Source organism: Medicago sativa, chromosome 3 (genome assembly GCF_051527215.1).
Source record: "Medicago sativa cultivar Bolivia chromosome 3, Bolivia_mono, whole genome shotgun sequence".
NCBI lineage: Eukaryota > Viridiplantae > Streptophyta > Magnoliopsida > Fabales > Fabaceae > Medicago > Medicago sativa.
The window spans coordinates 10,967,717-10,978,766 of NC_140751.1; the positions used below are offsets into that span (position 1 = coordinate 10,967,717).

Genomic DNA, 11,050 nt, shown 5'->3' on the forward strand with positions numbered 1-11,050 from the left:
GAAGATGATTGTATCAATATTCCCAAAATAAGTAGCTTTACATTAGAAACAACAATTTGTAAACTTTTTATAAGTTGACTTACTTATTGAGATTTCCTGAATATACAATCCGGAATGTCCTTTGCCCTACAGGAAGTGTCAACTTTCCCCTCGTTCACCATTATCGCATTAATCTGAAAAGTATATTCCGGAAACCAAAGGTGCATTCCGGATTGTACCTTTAGCATCTCTAAAAGATCCTAAGTGGCATCTGGCTATGAAAGATGAGTTTAATGCCCTGATGAATAACCAAACATGGACACTTGCACCCTATAGCATGTCTGTTTGCAGGATGAGATACAAGTGTCCATGTTTGGTTATTCATCAGGGCATTAAACTCATCTTTCATAGCCAGATGCCACTTAGGATCTTTTAGAGCAGTTTTGTATGATGTAGGTTCAACATGGGTGAGTAAGAGAGTAGGATGAAGTCTGGGTTGGACAATACCAAGCTTACCTCTTGTTCTCATAGAATGAGTGTTGTTAGGATGAAGTCTATGAGGAACAGGAGGAGGAGACACAAGACTAGCAGAGTGAGAGTCAATAGTGGCAGCAGAAGACTCAAGAGAGGAGTTTTGTGAAGGAGAAGGAGATAAAACAATAATGGGAGTGGGATTTAGCACACTCATAGGTGTGGATGAAAAAGTAGGACTATGAGATGTAGCTGATGAGTTGACAGGAGTATGAGTAATAGGGGATGCAGGTTCAGATTCAATAGATGGAGGGTGGTGAGTAGACAAACCTGAACCAACAGATGAAGAAGAATGAGAGTTTGAACTAATAGTTGAGACAGGTGTAGGTAAGAAGGTAGACAAAGTTGGACCATCTGGTTTAACATGGTAATCTGATTGAGAAGGAAACAGTTCATGGAAAGGAAATTTTGCCTCATTAAACACCACATCTTTGGAAACAAATATTCTACCAGAAGCATCTAGACATTTGTAACCTTTGTGATGACTGGAATACCCTAAGAACACACACTCCTTGGAATGAAAATAAAGCTTGTGAGAGTTATAGAGTCTTAAAAATGGGAAACAAGCACACCCAAAACTCTTAAGAAACTTATAATCTCGAAATTGGAAATTGAGTAAAAAGAAAGGTGACTTGTTAGCTAAAGTTGGTGTAGGCAGTCTATTAATGAGGTAAGTGGCTGTGAGAAAAGCATGATCCCAGAATTTGAGGGGCATTTGAGCATGGGATAAAAGGGTGAGGCCTGTTTCTACTATATGCATATGTTTCCTTTCAACAGACCCATTTTGATGGTGAGTATGAGGACAGGTGAATCTGTGTGTGATTCCAAGATCATTAAGATATTTGGTGAAGGGTAAAAACTCACCACCTCCATCAGTTTGAACAGATATGATTTTGTGGTTTAATTGAAGCTCAATCATAGTCTTAAAGTTCTGAAATGTGTGGAGTGTGTGGGATTTAAGTTTCAAGGGAAATATCCAAGTGTATCTAGAGTAGACATCTACACAAGTAAGAAAATATGTATATCCACATGAGGACTCAACAGGTGCAGGACCCCATAAATCACAGAAAATTAACTCAAGTGGTTTAGTATATGTCATTTTAGATGCATAGGAAGGAAGTCTATGAACTTTACCAAGACAGCAAGCATTGCAAAAATCTGAAATATTTTTATTTGGTAATTTGACATTACAAAGTTTGATAATGCTTTGAAGCACCTCATGATGAGGGTGTCCAAGCCTACTATGCCAAATGCTATACAAAGAAGGAAAGGACTTAACAGAACTGCTAGTTGAACCATTTGATAAGTGTTCAACATTATTACACTGAACATTACTAGAGCTGAAACTGTGATTGACTCTAGGAGTATGGCAGATAGGAGCAGGAACCTTGAATGACTTGGTGTCCTCAAACTGATAGAGGCCATCAGGTCCAAGAACACCTCTTAGGAGCACCTTAGAAGAGTTCTGAGATTTTACAAAACAATGATTAGCATGGAATTCAAAGTAAACATTATTGTCTTTTGCAAACTGACTGACACTAACAAGATTCTTTGTTATAGAAGGAACAAGCAACAGATTATTGAGTTTTAAAGTAGTAGTAGGGTGTAAGGGAGAAGGAAACTGTAATGAACCAATAGAGGTGATGGCCAAACCTTGTTGAATGATGGGTAGCACCTGAGTCAGGGTACCAGACATTGTTGAATGAATTGTGTGGATCTGAGCCAGTTAAGAAGGCCTGGGGAGCTTGACCTCTCTGATTCCCAACCTGAGACTGTGTAGGAGGCCTAAGAAACTGTCCAGAATGCTGAGGACGTGACATGTTTTGCATCCATACATTCGGAGGTGCACCATAACCTCCTAGTGAGCCATAGGGACTGTAGTAATCATACTGTGGGGCAGAGAAACGGTAGTGACAATAGCTTGCATCATGACCAGTTTTTGAACATATTTGGCACTGAACATTGGATCTTCCACCAAAACGGCCACCTCGTCCTCTGAATCTACCACCAAAACGGCCACCACGTCCTCTGAACTGGCCATTTCTTCCTCCAAAATTAGGGTTAGAGTTAAGAAACTGATTGTTTCCAGTGCCATCAGTATAATTGTGGTTTTGAGAATTAGGACCATGAGATTGGGATTCTGAATTTGCAGTTTCAGTGAGATTAACTGAAACAGGTTCAGCGATAACAGCTTTCTTGAACTTCTCATTTCTAGATTCTTGTGTGAGAAGCTGAGATTCAAGTTCATCTAAAGAAACAACCTCAGATTTCGCATTCACACTATCAACAATAGGGTCAAACTCTTCAGGAAGTGCTTCAAGAACAACTTCAATTAGGTCCCTGTGAGAGACTGGATCTCCAATTGAAGCAAGAGACTCTGAAATTGCGCGAATTCGAGCAATGAATTTGATAGATCTCTGGCAAGTGCACCAAATACTATCGAAGTAGTAAAAATATCGATCCCACGAGGACTGTGTTAATCTCAATAATTCAATTGCGTTATATAATTAGGATGTGTAAAGTTTATTTTTAGTTTGCCGCTAGGCAGAAGATTTGGTTTGATTTTACGAAATCAAATAAAAGAAATTAGATTTGATTAAGAAAATATGAGAGAAAGATGAGATCAGATCCGTCGAATCCTCTAAGTTCCCCTAATTGGTCTACTGCACCTATTTGTTATGAACCCTTTTCTAATTTACGATGATTAACAAAATAGCCCTAATCAATCCCTTGAGTTAGGACCCTCTTCTTAAACTACAGCTCCCAATTCCTTAGGTGGTCTAATAATTCTTGAAGGTTTTACCGAACGTTAACCTATTATCACTAACAAACGATTATCTATTCCTAGACTAACCCTGTTTATTAGAACAATTCAATTAGGTCTAAGTTGAAAGCCATGGTCAGTGGTCATTCATTCTCACGAAATCAAGTTATATGTGATCAATATATAAAAAGCATTAAGAACAATTGAATTGAATAAACTAGAATTGAATTCATAAACAAAATAGAGTTTCACAGCAACATGTGTCAATTAGGGTTACAAAGATTCATCTCGGATCTAATCTCTAAGAGATTTAGCTACTCATAATCGAGTTTACAAATAGCATAATCAATGAAATAATTAAAACATACATGAATTGGTAAAAGGATGAAGAAATCGCCCTTCTAGCCGTCTCCGATGTCTCAAAATCGCACTTTGCTCTCCAAAATCGTAACCCCCGTTCTTCAGATTGAGTGCAGTATTTATAGAAGTCATGGGCCTGACCCATCAAAATCGCGCCGCGCCTTGTTAATTGGCGTGCCGCGATTTCCCCTTTACAGGAAGTGTGTATTTTTGCTTCAAAAATCGCAGCACGGCTTGAAATTGGCGTGGCGCGATTTCCTTCGAACAGACTTCAAATTTTAAGCTTTTTGCACTCCAGAACAGTATAAATTGCATGAGAACTCTATCAAAATGTCACAATAAGTCCCTAATATTACGTAATGACAGAATGTCATCACAACCCCAAACTTAAACCATTCCTTGTCCTCAAGGAATTTGCTTGCAACAGTGACAAACGACAGTAAAATAACAGTTACCTGACAAAACGATAGTACCCAAAAGTTCATTCTCCTTCTAGCTAAAGATGAGCTAGTTTGACTTGTTCGCATCCACCAATTCACAACTCCTCGCATCAATTTGAAATAGGGTTCTACCAGTCGACATGCAGGTCTACATATTACCATACGCTTGAAAAGTTTCTAAACATCAATCAAAGTCAATATCATTACACACTTTTGAGGTCTTTAGGGTTATAACGGGGCTTAGGTGAAAGGTGGGATATATTTGGATAAGTAGGCTACACAAAATTTGAGTTAGGCATTCCTACGGAAATTAAAGCACAAAATTCAATCCTTCGATCATTCACCTTTTGAAATAACAATCAATGCAAAGGTACTAGAGAATATTTTTAACATTTAGGGACAATCGAGTTTGAAGTTACTCGGATTTTCAATGTTTTGTCCCTTTTTCAGCATTCATCTTTTTTTTTTTTTTTGATACACCATTTTTGTGTGTATTTTGCATGACAATTTCATATTTTATTCATTTTTGTTCTCTTATTCTCTAGTACCCCCACCCCAAACTTAGTTGGTTGCAAATTCCAATAGCAACCCCAAACTTAATCTTTAGCAACATTCTACAATGCCTTAACTCAGAAAATACATTAAGGGACAAGTCTTAAAAGTCTCTAGGCTTGTAATGTAGTTTGTCACCGAACAAAAAGTTCTAATCCTACCGGCTCACAATTGGTTAAGAAAGGATAAATTCAACAAATTAAAACAGGGTAGGCTTCAAAAAGGCTCACAGGACCAAGCACTTTTGCCTCAGTGTGTAATTGACAGAGACCAATCAATAATAGAGAAACAATGCAAGTTCTAGAAATGTAGTTGCATGGAAAACTAATCTAAATATAAGTAAATTGAAAAACAAGATTTGGCAATGAACCTTATGGCTGAGATTTCTGGGAGTATGTGACTACCTAGCAACGCCGTACACTTCGCCTTTGAATCAAGTCACCCCTCCTTGAGAACTTTTGGAATACCGTTTCATCAAACAACTGTTACTAACTGTAATAGGTCACATGAAACAAAACAAATTCATTAATAATAAACAAGTGCAGGAGCAATTACAATAGGGAAATAAGTTCAATGGACTTCGACATTAAAAAGAAGATAAAAAAAAAAACTGAATGTATTGAAAAACAAAGTAAATCTAGTGGGTTGCCTCCCACCCAGCGCTTCTTTATCGTCACTAGCTTGACTGCTAAGGATCCTCAAAGGTCCTTCAGAATGAGTGCCACCCTTCCTTTAGGTAGGTCGCCACCTAGGTATGGTTTAACTCTTTGTCCATTTACTTTGAAACTTCGATCTCCTTCAGGTGTCACTAGTTCAACAGCTCCATATGGTGACACACTTTTGACCAAGAATGGTCCGGACCATTTTGACTTGAGCTTCCCAGGAAACAGCTTCAACCTGGAATTATACAACAAAACTAGTTGTCCACAGTTAATATCCCTAGGCACTAAGTTTTTGTCATGATACCTTTTTGTCCTGGCTTTATAGATGAGTGCATTTTCATACGCTCTAAGCCTCATCTCCTCAAGTTCATTAAGTTTCAAAATTCTTTTCTTACCAGCGGCTACTTGATCAAAATTTAAGGCCTTAATGGCCCAATAAGCTTTATGTTCTAGCTCGACTGGAAGATGACATGCCTTCCCATATACTAACTGATAGGGTGAGAACCCAAGATGGGTCTTAAAGGCTGTCCTATATGCCCACAGTGCGTCATCTAACTTCCTGGACCAATCTTTCCTATTTGACGCAACTGTCTTCTCCAGAATCTGTTTCAGCTGTCGGTTTGAAACCTCTGCTTGACCACTAGTTTGTGGGTGATAGGGAGTTGCAACTTTGTGCTTAATGTTATACTTTTTGAGCACATTTTCAAGAAAATTATTGCAAAAATGCTTCCCCCCATCACTGATCAATACTCTAGGGGTTCCAAACCTAGTGAAAATATTCTTTTGAAGGAAATTGACAACCGTTTTGGCATCATTAGCAACACATGGTATCGCTTCAACCCACTTTGTGACATAATCAACACAGACTAGAATATGGAGATAAGAGTAAGAGGAAGGGAATGGTCCCATAAAATCAATACCCCAACAATCAAATGGTTCAACTTCAAAGATTCCTTTTAGGGGCATTTCATTCCTCTTTGATATGTTACCTGTCCTTTGGCATCTGTCACATCTTGTGACAAAGTCGTGGCAATCTTTGAAAAGGGTGGGCCACCAGAATCCACTTTGCAAAATTTTTGCAGCTGTTCTTTCACCACTGTGGTGGCCTCCATAAGCTGAGCTATGGCAGTGCCACATGATACTATGTGCTTCCTCACCTGCAACACAACGTCTAATCAAACCGTCAGTACCTACCTTAAACAGATAAGGGTCATCCCACAAGTAGTGGTTCGCATCTTTGAAGAACTTTTTCCTCTGAGGATAGGTCATATCATCAGGAACTATGTTACCGGCCTTAAAGTTTGCCATGTCAGCAAACCAAGGTCTTTCTCCAATAGCAAACAGCTGTTCATCAGGGAACTCGGCCTTGATGGCCTTCTCCTTCTTTGTTACCTCATCATTTTCCAGCCTTGAGAGGTGGTCAGCTACCACGTTCTCGACTCCCTTCTTGTCACGAATTTCAAGATCAAATTCTTGCAATAATAGGATCCACCTCAACAGTCGAGGCTTTGAATCCCCTTTAGTTAAGAGATATTTGAGAGCTGCATGATCTGTAAAAACAATGACTTTGGAGCCTATTAGATAAGAACGAAATTTTTCCAATGCGAAGATTACAGCAAGCAATTCCTTTTCAGTTGTGGAATAGTTAACTTGATTTTCATTTAAAACCTTGCTTGCATAGTAAATTGCATGGAAAAATTTGTTCTTGCGTTGGCCTAGGACTGCACCAACAGCATAATCACTTGCATCACACATAAGTTCAAAAGGTAAATCCCAATTGGGTGCAATGATTATTGGTGCAGTCACCAACTTGTTTTTAATCAAAGAAAAAGCATTTAGACATTCCGAATCAAAATTAAACTCGTTTTCTTTGACCAAGAGGTTACAGAGGGGTTTGGAAATTTTAGAAAAGTCTTTTATGAACCGCCGATAGAACCCGGCATGCCCCAAGAAACTCCTCACTCCTTTAACATTGATTGGTGGAGGAAGTTTCTCTATAACCTCTATCTTAGCTTGGTCCACCTCAATGCCTTTAGCACTTATTTTATGTCCCAAAACTATACCTTCAGTTACCATAAAATGACATTTTTCCCAATTCAAAACAAGGTTAGTTTCGGTGCATCTTTTAAGTACAGCATTTAAATGGAACAAGCATTGATCAAAAGACTTACCAAAAACAGAAAAGTCGTCCATAAATACCTCAATGTTCTTCTCTATCATATCAGAGAAGATGGAAAGCATGCACCTTTGAAAGGTTGCCGGCGCATTACACAGCCCAAAGGGAATCCTTCTATAAGCCAATTTACCACCCGGACCAGTGGTAGTAGTCTTTATTTCATTTTTACCAGTTGTCAATCCCCCATACTCGTTGTCACGGATGTCTCCTAATGATCGCTGTTGCATCTGTCCTTTGCTTACTTCCAGTTGCTTAACATCCTTTGACATTCCAACATCTTCAATCACTTCTTGTCTATCTATAGATTCCACACTTTCCACCTCCGTAGATTGAATAGATTGAGATTCAAGTGTTTTATCTTCGACAGTTTCTTCCACAACATCAATCCGGTAACACTTGGGATTCTCATCTTGGTGCTTCATTGCCTCAAAGATATTGAAGACTACCTGCTCCTTATGGAATCTCAACATTAGCTCTCCACGCTCAACATCAATCAAAGCACGACCAGTTGCAAGGAAAGGTCTCCCTAGAATGAGTGGCATGTCTTCATCTTCAGCCATATCTAGGACCACAAAATCTGCTGGGAACACCAAGTCATTAACCTTGACTAGCACATCTTCAAGTATACCGAAAGGGTAAGAGATTGACCGATCAGCTAAAGTGATGGTCATTCTTGTTGGTTTTGGTTCCCCACATTTAAGCTTCTTCATCATTGAAAGTGGCATCAGATTTATACTTGCTCCCAAATCACATAAAGCTCTTCCAATGTCTACCGGTCCAATTGAACAAGGGATAGTAAAAGCACCAGGATCCTTCAGCTTAGGTGGCAGCTTCTTTTGAAGAATAGCACTACAATTTTCAGAAAGTGCTATGTTCTCATCATCCTTAGGCTTCCTTCGTTTAGTCAACAAGTCTTTCATGAACTTAGCATACAACGGCATTTGATCAAGAGCTTCACCGAAAGGAATATTCACCTGAAGTTGTGAGAAAAGTTGCATGAACTTCTTGAATTGGCCTTCATCCTTTTCTTTCTTCTTCGAAAGGTGAGGGTATGGAAGCTTCACATATGATGGAATAACCTGTGGTTTGTCTCCATCTTTCAAAATTTGACTCTTCGACTTCCTCAAGATTGAATCTTCATCAATTAACTTCTCATTTTTTTCTCCCTCTATTTTTTCCTTCCTTTCGTTTTCAACTACTCCCTGATCATTTTCTTTTTCAACTACAACATTCTCATTTTTTTCAACTACATCATTCTCTTCCACCTCAACCACTTCATCAACCTTCTTTGGAGCTTTTGGAACTAAAGGTGTCAAAACCTTTTTGCTCCTCAATTCAATAGCATTACAAGACTCATTCTTAGGGTTATCTTTAGTGTTACCTGAGAATCCGCCTTTACTTTGTTCAGCCAATTGCTTAGCTAATTGCCCCAGTTGAGTTTCAAGCATCTTCCTAGAAGCTTCATTGTTCTTTCTTTCAGCTTCTTGACTCTTCTTCATCTCTTCAAAGTTGCCTTGAGTCATCTTCATGAAGTTCATCATAGTTTCCTCAAGAGCTGATGGCTTCCTTTGTTGTTGTTGAGGAGGAGTGAGCATCTGAGAGTTCAAAGCATTGTTATTTGAGTAGCTTAGATTTGGATGCTTATTAATGCCTGAATTGTAGTATTGATTCTGCCTTTGATATCCTCCCATGAAGTTAGCTTCTTCACTTGATCCTTCCGGAACACATTCACCGTTGGGATGTTCTTCACCACATAAGTCACACTTGATTGCAGCTACTTGTTGTTGCTTTTGAGCCAAAGTGAAGCCTTGAAACTCCTTAGTTAGAGCTTCGATCTGTTTGTTCATTGTTGCTTGGTTGGCAAGGATAGCAGTTTGTTCACTTACCCCAAACACTCCTCTTTCCTTCTTCTTAGCTTCAGCACGATACTCATTTCCAGCCATGTTTTCTATCAAAGCTTGGACTTCATGATCAGTTTTGCTCTTGAGACTACCTCCCGCGGAAGCATCTAAGAACATTCGAGTGTTTGGTGTTACCCCCTCAGTGAAGATTTGGAGGTATTGCTTCTCGGTGAACTCATGATTAGGGCATCTCTTGAGAAGCAAATTGAATCGCTCCCAAGCATCATACAATGATTCACCTTCTCCTTGCTTGAAGTTAGAGATCTCCATCTTCTTGTCCCAATACTTAGACATAGGGAAGTATTTCTCCAAGAACTTCAGCTCTAACTCTTCCCATGTTTGGACAGTCCCGTTTGGAATTGTTAGCAACCAATCTTTTGCTCTTCCCGTCAAGGTGAAAGGAAATAGCCTTAGCTTCTTTTGTGCTTCAGTCACGGTGGCTGGTTGCACACAAAACTCACAGGTTTCAGCAAAACGGCTCAAGTGTTCATGAGGACTCATAGCTTCAGTCCCATCGAATTGCTTGTCCCTCAAACCATTGAGGACAGTTGTCTTGATGTCGAACGCTACGGGGTTAGCTGGTTGAAAAGTGTGGGTCAGTTGACCGCGATGAGTGGCTAACCCGTAGTCTCCAAGCTTAGGTCTTGGTGGTACAACTCCTTCTCCTTCCATCGTTGCAGATTTAGGAGAAGAGATTGTTTCAGATTCACTTGAGAGTTGCTCCGGTACTTGTTCTCGAACACCCGGTGGAACGGATTGAGCTAACCTTTGCGATCGGACAGCTTTCCGAAGTGCTCTAGCAGTTCTTTCAATCTCCGGATCGTACTCTAAGTCGTCAGAGCTCTGTTTACCTCGCATAAACAGCAAAATACCTTAGTAGCACTGCACAACGCAAAGTAATCAAGTGAATATGAAAACAGAAAAATAAAAATAAAAAAACAGAAAATTAAATTGCAAAAACCCTAAATTATAACGTAATTGCCTTGTTGAAATAATTCAACAGTCCCCGGCAACGGCGCCAAAAACTTGATAGATCTCTGGCAAGTGCACCAAATACTATCGAAGTAGTAAAAATATCGATCCCACGAGGACTGTGTTAATCTCAATAATTCAATTGCATTATATAATTAGGATGTGTAAAGTTTATTTTTAGTTTGCCGCTAGGCAGAAGATTTGGTTTGATTTTACGAAATCAAATAAAAGAAATTAGATTTGATTAAGAAAATATGAGAGAAAGATGAGATCAGATCCGTCGAATCCTCTAAGTTCCCCTAATTGGTCTACTGCACCTATTTGTTATGAACCCTTTTCTAATTTACGATGATTAACAAAATAGCCCTAATCAATCCCTTGAGTTAGGACCCTCTTCTTAAACTACAGCTCCCAATTCCTTAGGTGGTCTAATAATTCTTGAAGGTTTTACCGAACGTTAACCTATTATCACTAACAAACGATTATCTATTCCTAGACTAACCCTGTTTATTAGAACAATTCAATTAGGTCTAAGTTGAAAGCCATGGTCAGTGGTCATTCATTCTCACGAAATCAAGTTATATGTGATCAATATATAAAAAGCATTAAGAACAATTGAATTGAATAAACTAGAATTGAATTCATAAACAAAATAGAGTTTCACAGCAACATGTGTCAATTAGGGTTACAAAGATTCATCTCGGATCTAATCT

The 11,050-nt window shown here is 39.0% G+C and overlaps 1 non-coding gene across 1 annotated transcript; it reads left to right on the forward strand.

Annotated features, from left to right (window-relative positions):
• Window positions 1-9,537: 9,537 nt before the first annotated feature.
• LOC146935671 (small nucleolar RNA R71) lies at window positions 9,538-9,644 on the forward strand. The gene has a single exon (XR_015033761.1). It is a non-coding gene; the product is annotated as a small nucleolar RNA R71 (small nucleolar RNA).
• Window positions 9,645-11,050: the final 1,406 nt, after the last annotated feature.